This window comes from Mirounga angustirostris, unplaced genomic scaffold (genome assembly GCF_029215605.1).
Source record: "Mirounga angustirostris isolate CCGP_5_RB_7025 unplaced genomic scaffold, mMirAng1.0.hap1 SCAF_8, whole genome shotgun sequence".
Lineage (NCBI taxonomy): Eukaryota > Metazoa > Chordata > Mammalia > Carnivora > Phocidae > Mirounga > Mirounga angustirostris.
In genome coordinates, this window is record NW_026991716.1 from 138,638,456 (window position 1) to 138,649,080 (window position 10,625).

Below are 10,625 nucleotides of genomic sequence, written 5' to 3' on the forward strand. Positions count from 1 at the left end.
TTAGCTGCATGCTGACAATATTTGTGCTTTATTTCGTTTGCCTGATAACAGGATTACAAATATACGTAAATCCATATAAATATATACACACTTTGAAAATTTCCTCAAATTACAAAATATAAACATATCATAGATTTGCAATTATAATCACCTCACTGTAGACAAAGAAAAATGTGTAAATAGTAAAGTCAATTTGATGTTTGGAATCTTTAATCTTATGTTAAATAGTTGTATATTTCAGTCAACTCTAATTGAGCCTTACAAATGTGTCATATATCGTTTGTAATGACCAACAGGCTCTTAAGGCTATGTTGTTATTACTGCAGTCATTTTAAGTACATTCAAATAGCTTTAATGTGAACATTTAACATTTCAGTAACTAACTATTATGGAGGAAAGTGCAGAGGAACGAGTCAGATTTCCTCCTCGATCAATGATGATCATCCTAAGTGATCATTATGTGGAGGCAGGATCCCATGTCCATCAGCTCTTAATGATCTTAACTCAGATTGTGTTTTAAGTCTCTTAAAAATTATTCTCAGTATTCAGGTATCTCCTTTCTCTTCTCAATATCTTCAGGTCCATTCAACGTGGCAGTGATGACTAGAAAGGCTTTCCCTCCTCCTGAATCTGGACAATGAGTAGCTGGAAATCATATGATACAGGAGCAAACTACCACAAGAGGAGGAACTGAATTCAAATCAATGAACTCCCAGCTGATGCAGCAAATTGAAAAAGTTACCAGCTTCATGATCTGATTTGAAGAGATGAGGTAATACAAAGGAATACCGGAATTTAGCACTTGTGTTCTTCATGACCAGGTGAAGAGAGAGCACACTATTTTGAGTGGTATTTAACCCTGGATGATTGTCAACGCTTGCACTTTATAAATTGTGTTATTTAAAAAAAAATTGATAAGCATGGATTACTTTTATAAACAGAATGCAAGCATTTTCATTTTTAAACATAAATACTTCTTGTGATTAATTGTGAGATATGCTTCTCTTGATTTGGCAACCATTTAAGCTTATAGCCTAATGACACCTTAGAGGGTAATCTAAGCCAGGTGTGGTTGTGGACCATCTGCATGGCCATCACCTGGGAGCATGTTAGAGACGCAGTCTCCGGCCCCACCCCAGACCTCGTGAATCAGAAACTACATTTTAATGACATCTCCAGGAGCCTCATATGCACATTAAAGATGGAGAAGTACTTGTTTTAGTCCACATCTCTCATTTTACAGACAATCTCTCATATCCGAGTCCAGGAAGGCTGGGTCCGCTTGTCCTGAGTTACACAATAAACACAAAGAACAGGAAGCAGCTAAAGCCAAGGCTCCGTTTTTAATGATTCCCACCTCAAAATTCTTTCCACTGCCTTCCTTAGGCTTCCGGATGAAAAGCCGGTCTGAAAGAAACTCCATTGGCATAAAAATGCTAAAAAGAGAATCTTTACTTAAACTCATGTTCGTTATTCTAACCATAGTTATTAAAAGCCCATCTATACTCCATGCATTTGAGTTTATACATAGTTTTACCCAAAGAAAGTTAGTCTTGGAATACTGGACCAAGGCTGGCAAAAAGCATGTGACATCTTTTCTCCACGATCACTCATTTTGTCTTGGTTGCAAGCCAAAGCCATTGCTAGTTCAACAAAACTTAGCTTCGTGACTGATTTCCAAGAGGCTGTAAAAAAGAAAATGGTCTCCATGGGCCTCCTTGTTTTGCCCTCGCCATTTTCCAATCTACTTGCTCCTTACCCGGCAGCCTGTGCAAAATAAAAATAAAGCATATGGTTTCCCCCTCTCTCATTCTCTGGCTTTGGGTGCCACGACAGTCCCCTATATAATAAGTTTCCTCATTAAGCTAGCTTTGTTACTTGCAACAAAGGGTCCTAATTCTTTTCATTTTTTATTATTTTATTTATTTTATTTTTCAGAGAGGGAGAGAGAATCTTAAGCAGGCTCCATGCCCAGCACGGAGCCCGCTGTGGGGCTCCATCTCATGACCCTGAGATCACGACCTGAACCGAAATCAAGAGTCAGGCACTCCACTGACTAAGCCACCCAAGTACCCGAAAGGGTCCTAAATCTTCATGTAAGTTTTTAGAGCCTCAGATTTCTCATTCCTAAAATGCATGGTATGGTGGTTTAAATGAGATAGTAGATGGGAAGCACCTGAAATAGTGTAGAACCTCAAAAAATGATCATTTTTGTCTCCTCTCCTCAACCCATCCATTAAAGGAAAGAAAGACAACTCACAGACCTTTGTTTTAGTTGGCATCTCTCTCCTAACTCCCAGACACATTTACCCGATAACCTGATGAACGTCTTCACGGACAAACCCTACCTGTGTCCCAAGTTGAGTAAGTCCCAGGAGGATCTCTGGCCCCAGCCCTGCCCGAGCTCTGCAGTGCTCACACACATCTCTGGTTCCCTGTGTTGGTGAGTGGTGATTTCAGAGTTCCCCTTGAGTCTTCCTCTTCCTCGCGCATCTCCTCCTCCCCACGTGGTGCTGATAATTCTCTCTCAAAGCCACCTGTGAGCAGACTCTCCTCCCACCGGCTCTGCTGCTGGTGCAGGTCGCTGCAGCATCCTCCTCACAGTTGACCGCAGGAACCTCTTCTTCAACTCTAAAGTAAATACATTTAAGGAAAAGTTTTAACTCTCCATAAAATCACCTCCTTCATTTTCATGTATACTGTGTTCTTTCCCGGTCTCTGCTCACTTGCATGCAGATTTTATTTGTCTATAATCATAGTAGGGTAGAAAATGCCATCATATTTTTATGTCACACATCCTAAAGATTTCCTCACCAGGATTTTCGGAAGCATCTTCTTATTGCTTTCCTAATTATCTACCTACTTAGTATACGACAGTTTTCATAACTGTTCTCCTGTGGGATATTGCCTGCTTCCTGCTTTCCCTTACTGTGGACCATTCCTTGCTTCCACTTATTGGGCAGTAAGCACTTTGTATCAGATGCCCCCTTTCCCCTATTTTGTAAATGAGGAAGCTGAAGCTGAGCCGGGTGACGTCCCTTCCTCAAGGTAACATAGCTGGTAAATAGCAAAGGCAGGACCCCCTCTCAAGTGCGCCTAACCCAAAAGACCATATTCTTGACCTCTTTAATGTACCGCCATTACCACAAACAAGGTTTTCTCCTTTGGGGTGATGCCCTAAGAGAGTCTCAGAAGAAGTGGGTTTTGTGACTTGCTCACGCATCACTGCATACATTAACCTGTTGCTGCTCGTCACCACCTCACTATTGTTTGTTAATCTCTTCATGATGTTTTGCAAGTTTCACAGTCTTAAATAATACCAACTTTAATTTTTGTGCCTTGCATGGGAAGCGTTTGCTTTACTTACTCTTACCATTTGCAAGTATTTTTCGGTGAGACCCATTCTTAAGTATTGACTCTTTATGCCTCGGGCTTGGTATTTAGCATTTGCACGTGAACTGTAATTTGTTGGTCTGTTTCTTCTATGATCTCACCTGCTTCAGCACTCAATTTTGGTTTCTACTCCCTGGCCTATTATTCCATATTTCAGGTCTTATTTTGAGTTCCTCCTGTGTGTGTGGAGTAAGCGGTTTAAGATGATGAGCAAATTGCCGTCCTGTCCTGACACTTATTAAATAAATCTTCTCTTGTTTGTGGAGTGTACTGACATAGGAAGAGTGCTTTTGGAGAAAGCAGATGTGGGTGAGGAGCCTGGCTGAGGAGATCAGTCCTGTTGGAGTTGGGGATGGCTTTTCCCAAGGGGGGGTGTCCACTCTCCTCTGCTCCCCCTGTGGGGCTCAGTGATGTGGGACAGAGGGAGAGACTGAAGCATCCCCTGCCTCATCCCAAGCCCCTCCCCCCACCACCACGTCGCACCCACAGGGCAACCCTGTCTAGAGGACTTGAGTCTCTGTTCCAGTTGAAGCTGCAGAACACACGAACGCCCACCAGCCATCTCCCGGAGGACCTCGGGCGGCCCAAGGTAATGGATTTTGCCCGTCATGAGCGGCAGTCTTGGAACAGTTGGCTGGATGTCTTAACAACCAACATCTGGCTAAATTGTGAAATAAATGCTTGCAAGCCAATTCTACAGTTGAGCCTTGGGGGAAAAGAGATGAATCAAGGGCTTCAAACATTCTATTGAGGAAGAAAATACACCCTTCCTTTACCCCACCCCCCTTACTATCCACCACTCCCTCCCCCCATCCTTTCTTTGTAATCTTAGCACTGTCTGTGTCATTTTTATAGACTATTTTTCAAAATAGTTGTGTCAGGATTGGAGGGAGAGCAAATTTAACCACATGATAAAATCACTGATGGGACAATGAAGAAATCAGTTACTAAGAAGTAAAAAGTGTAAAGATTGGAAAAAAAGAAATAAAAGTCCCATTATTTGCAATGACATGTCTGTATAAATAAAATTCCAAAAGAATCTACAGATAATGTATTAGCATTAATAAGTGAGTTTGGCAGGTCACCGGGCTGCCCTCGGTGGTATCTAGGCGTGAGTGCCAGGTTGTATTTTGCAAAGATGCCCCTGGCAATCTCTGCCACCCCTTCCCCTGTGCTCTTCTGTACTGTAAGTTACCACTCCCTCATCAAGAGATGGGGTTCCCTTCCCCTCCCCTGGTATCTGGGCGGCCCTCGGACTTGACTGTAACTGATAGAATGTAGTAGAAATGATGCCATGGAACTCCCAGGACTCGTTCAGAAAAGTCTTTTCAGCGGAGGCCCGGGACATCTTGGAGCAGAAGGGAGTCCTTCTCATTGTCCCTCGTCTGGCTCATCCACACACGCTATGAGCATAATAGAATGGTGGTTATTTCACAACACTGAGCTTAGGGGAGTTTGTCACACAGCTGCTAAACATACACCTGTAATGGACAATTAGAAAAAAATGAAATTTAAAAAATGAAAATATTTACAATAGCATCAAAAAACTCAAGTACCTAAGAAAGAATCTAATGAAAGATGTGTAAGACCTTTACATAAGAAACCGTAAAGCTCTACTAAGAGAAATGAAAGATTTAAATCAATTGAAGAATATTGACACAAATTCAAATATTCAAGTCAAGATGTAAATTTTCCCTAAACTGATCTATAGTTTTGATGCAATCCATTTAAACCCAGCAGATGTGTAAGTTGATTCTAACATTTGCATGGAAATGTAAAAAGCCAAGCAGAACAAGGACGGAGGGACCTACCATTTCAGATCCAAGAGCTATGGGTGTGTATTATAAAGCGACACTGATTAAGACAGTGCAAGCATAAATAATAGACCAATGGAACAGAACAGAAAGCCCAGAAATAGACCTATGTATTTATGGGCACTTGATTTATTTTTTTATTTTTTATTTTTTAACAAAGAAACATAACTTTATTTTCTTAATATTCATTTTTGACTATAAATCTTCTTTTTTAAAATTTTTTGTTGTTATATTAATCCCCATACATCACATCATTAGTTTTAGATGTAGTGTTCCATGATTCATTGTTTGTGCATAACACCCAGTGCTCCATGCAGAACGTGCCCTCCTCAATACCCATCACCAGGCTAACCCATCCCCCCACCCCCCTCCCCTCTAGAACCCTCAGTTTGTTTTTCAGAGTCCATCGTCTCTCATGGTTCGTCTACCCGTCCGTGGGCACTTGATTTATGATGATGGTGGCACTACAGGACAGTTGGGAGGGAATAGTTAGAGAAGGAAAGAAAGAAAGAAAGGAAGGAAGGAAGGAAGGAAGGAAGGAAGGAAGGAAGGAAGGAAGAAAGAAAGAAAGAAAGAAAGAAAGAAAGAAAGAAAGAAAGAAAGAAAGAAGAAAGAAAGAGAAGAAAGAAAGAAAGAAAGAAAGAAAGAAAGAAAGAAAGAAAGAAAGAAAGAAAGAAAGAAAAGTTCCTCAGTCACTTGGATAGCCACACAGAAAAAATAAAACTTGACTGCTTCCTCATACCATATACAGAAGTCATCCCCAGGTGCATTGTAGATTTCAATGTGAAAGATAAAGCAATGAAGCATCGTGAAGACAAAATGGAAAACTATCTTCATGGCTTTGGGATAGGAAAATAGGATTCAAAAGGCATTAACCATATAGGAAAAGACGGAGAAACTGGATTACTCCACAATGCAGAAGTTCTCCTCATCAAAATATAGCATTAAGAGTCAAAAGGCAAGCTACATAGAGTAAGAAGATCTTCGTTATGTGAATGACTATGAGTCCTTATCTAGAATGTATTAAAGTATCCTTCAAATCAGTAAGAAAAAGTCAACCCCATAGAAAATGTGAAAAATCTGAGTAGGCACTTCACAAAAGAGAGTATCCAAGTCATCAATACGCATTTGAAAAGATGACCAACCTCACTGGTACATGCGCATCAGAATGGCTAACGTATAGACAATGAAATGTACCAGCTGTTGACAAGACTATGGGGTGCTTGGAACAAACACCCTGGAGGCAGATAAAGAGATGGGGCACTTTGGACAGTCATGTAATGTGTCCTGATAAAGTGGAAGATATGCATCCCCATGACCTAGCAATTCTACATTTAGACATATGCCCAACAGAAATGCACGCACATGATCCAGCAGTCTTCACAGCCGCATCGTGTGCACCAGCAAGCAACTGCAATGACCTGGTTCCCAGCTCCAGAGATTGTGTAGAGAGCATATAAAGAAACAGTAGTGTATATATGGTACATGATGCTGTTCAGCAATGGGAATAAATGGAACTCAAGTAAATGCAACAACATGAAAAAATGTCACAGGGATCCCTGGGTGGCTTAGTTGGTTGAGCATCTGACTCTTGGTTTCTGCTCCGGTCATGATCTCAGGGTCTGGAGATCGAGTCCCTAGTTGGGCTCCATGCTCAGCAGGGAGTCTGCTTGAGATTCTCTCCCTCTCTCTCTCTCTCTAAAATAAATCTAAATAATTCTAAAAAAAAAAAAGTCACAAATATAATTTTGACCCAAAGAAGCTAGACTCCAGAGATAACTTATTCTATGATTCCACTGCTAAGTTCAAAACCTGGAGAAGGAGCCCATGGGTTCTAAGTTATGTTACAAGTTTATGTGGTTACCTTTGGAGATGCGTGAGGGTAGCAAATGGGAAGGGTAAGGAGAGATACCGGTAATGTTCTATTTCTCATTTTGGTAGGTCGGCATTATGGGGTGGATGCACTCTGGGGACAGTCACTGTTATGTATATGCTTAGGATGTGTGTGCTTCTCCACATGCATGTTATTTCCATAAAAAAGCTGAAAGGAGAAACTTTTCACTCCAATTTCGCCGTTTGTTATTCAGGAGAAAACTCTAGATCTCCTCTCAAAAAAACAACAGATTTGAGGCTTTCCCAGGCCAATATTAATAGGAAAGTAAATTTCTCTTTGCTCAGGTTACCTAGGAATGGAAATGAGCCTAGCTTTGGTTTATGAAAAGGGCTTCAGGAAGAATATTGTAGGTAAGATGGCCTAATATGATCAGTATAAACTAAAATAGTTCTCATTTTTTCAGAGATTCTTTGTGCGATTGTTTTGTGTGATTTTTTTTTCCATAGGGGTCTATTTTCATTTTTCCTTTATTATAAGGCTGTATCTTATAGTTTAGTATTCTTTATAATGAAAAATAATCTAATTTATCCTGCCTCTACTACTTAATACAAACCCTCTGAAGACAAGATCAGTAAGTATTGCCAGGAACCAATTACATATACATACCTGACCAGAGAGTCGTTTTAAGATTATGGGCTTCCTACATTATCATCATAGGTACAGCCAAGTGTCTGGCCAGGACAGAGAAGTAAACTCTTGCCTGACTTCCAAATATTCATTGAAGCAAAACCACACCCTTAAGGGAAATGAGTTTCACTTTTCTTGGGAAAACAGTACTAGTTTAAACGTTTTCTTTGGACCCAGCAGCCAGCATCTGTCACTTACTTGCCCCCGAATGGAAATAACTACAGTTTATTGTGTGCTCATTACATTCAAGGCACTATGCTAAGCAATACATTCGTATTTCATTTGTGTTTAACAACACCTCTTTGGCATAACATCCCTATTTTATAAAAAAGGAAACTGAGGCTCAGGGAGGCTGAGAGCATCCCACAGGGGAAGTAGAGCTGGACCTTTATCCAAGTCAGTTAGCCTGAAGCGTGTGCCCTGGGCACCATGTCACCTTGCCCAGAATCACATGCTCGCCAAGTACAGTGAGTCCTGAGGCTGCTGGGAGACCGGGGTCAGGAACTAGTCCCCACCTTGTTCCCTTTTATTTTTTCAAGATGAAGAAGTCCCTTCAGCAAATAACTTGGATCAGTTCTTCTCTTATCTCATGCCTAAAATGTGACATTTTCAGGATCCTCTAGAACTTTGTTTTTAAAGATTTTATTTATTTATTTGAGAGAGAGAGAGTGCAGAGTGAGCAAGAGAGAGAGAGAGAGAGCACGAGCAGGAGGGAAAGGTAGAGAAGAGGGAGAAGCCAACTCTCTGCTGAGCAGGGAGCCTGATGCGGGGCTCCATCCCAAGACGCTGGGACCATGACCTGAGCTGAAGGCAGACGCTTAACTGACTAACCCAGGTGCCCCTCCTCCAGAACTTAAATTGATAACTTCACCCAAGAAAATAACTATTGATATCCAAGTGATAGTGCTTATAGCCCCCGATTGCAGTGAAATTCATTCCATCGGTGTCACGGGACTCCTTCCGGGTTCACTAGTTCCCCAGAGATGAACAGGAAGCTACAGAGCCCAAGAACAAACAGCTCTTTGCGGGCCAGCAAGTTAATGATTGGCCTCGGGAAGGCTTATATCTGGAAACTGCCCAGGTGGCTCTGCGGTGAGTTGACACACTTCCCTGGGACTCCACCCAACTGGAGAAACAGGCCAGCCTCTTCTTGCATTTAACCCGCCTGCATTTAATTTCGAGGGATAGAAAGGGATGGGAAGGAAGGACTCAAAGGGTGACTTACATTCGGCAGATGATTTCTCTTCTGTTCCATCCAGTGAACCGTGCCCTGGGAGAGCATGATCCGACCTGAGGCTGTGTTTCCTGCAGTCATCTGTGGTCTCCCGAGCCTCACACGTGCATTCCCTTATTCACCCAAAAAAATATTTGTGCGCACTGGAAGGCAGGCCCTCTTCTGGGTGCCTGGCACGCATCAGGGAACCAAACAAAGATTCCTGGGGGCTGTGGGGCTTTCTGGTGGGAAGAGCCTGGAAATGAATGATATTTCATGAGTTTGGTTATACTACAGTAGAAGTTGCTATCTCTGGAAAAATGACAAGAGTCAGAAAAGGGGTGTCTGGAGTGCCCAAGGTGGTAAGTAGGTTAGATTGTGAATAAGGTGATCAGTAGCCTCGCTGAGAAGGTTTGTTTGTTTGTTTATTTATTTACTTAATTATGAGAGGGAGCACGAGCCGGGGGAGGGGCAGAGGGAGAGAGAGAAGCAGGCTCCCTTGTGAACAGGGAACCTGATGCGGGACTCGATCCCAGGACCCTGGGATCATGACCTGAGCTGAAGGCAGATGCTTAACAGACTGAATTACCCAGGCGCCCTGAGAAGGTGAGATTTCAGCAAAGATTTGGGGAGGTGCAGGACTTCTCCAGGGGTATCTGAGCAAAGGGCATTCCAGGAAGGAGGCAAGGGCACCAGAGCCGAGCGTCTGGAACATGCTGGCTTGTTGGAGGAACCAGGAGGCAGCAGGAGCAGATAACATCTGAGGGGACCCAGTATACTGGGTAATGGGGGTTTTGCAGGATGCTGTAAGGACCTGTGGCTTTTAGGCTGAGTGGCATGGGGAGCCTGGTAGGGGTATGAGCTGAAAAGTGGCATCACATGACTGATGTTTTCAAAGAATCTTGCCAGTATGTTAAGAAAAAACTGTATGGGATCCAGGATGAAGTAGAGGATGAGTAGGGGGTGTTGCAGGGATCCAGCAAGAGATGCTGGTAGCAGGGCCACTGGGACCAAAGCATTAGAAAAGAGAAGAATCACGAGCTCAGGGATTTGGCTGAGCAGTTAAGAACAAAATTACCTGTGACGAGAGTAAGTATTTGAGGTAAAGATGAGCCTTGTTTTGGGAATGTTGAGGTGGAGACATCCATTAATTATCCATGTGGCAATGGGGCGGAGACAGCAGGAATGGTCAGGAGAGGGAGATCCAGGCTGGAGATAAACATTTTAGGAGGCATCAGCATCTAGATGTCATAAAAGCCCCGAAACTGGATGACATCATTTTAAGATTGGCAGATAAAACCCAGGACGACTAATTAAATTTGAATTCAGTTAAAGAATTTTTACCCTAAGTCTGTTTCATGCAATATTTACTTGTCAACCAAGTAAAGTAAGTATTTGGCACCGTGCAATAATGGGGACACATTTATACAATACAATTATTAGTTGTTTGTCTGAAATTCTAATGTAACAGGGACTTCTGTATTCCTACTTTGGAAGTGTGGTAGTGCTATGTTGGGAGTGAGTGCCTGGAAGGGGGAGGGCTGAGGACTGAAGTGTGGGTCTGCAGCAGTGGGGCGTTGGGCAAGAGAGAGAGGGAGCACAGAAGGGGACAGAGAGATTATGAGGCAGGAGGAAGACAATCCGAGGGGACAGGATCCTGGAGCCCTGAGGGAGAAGGCAATAA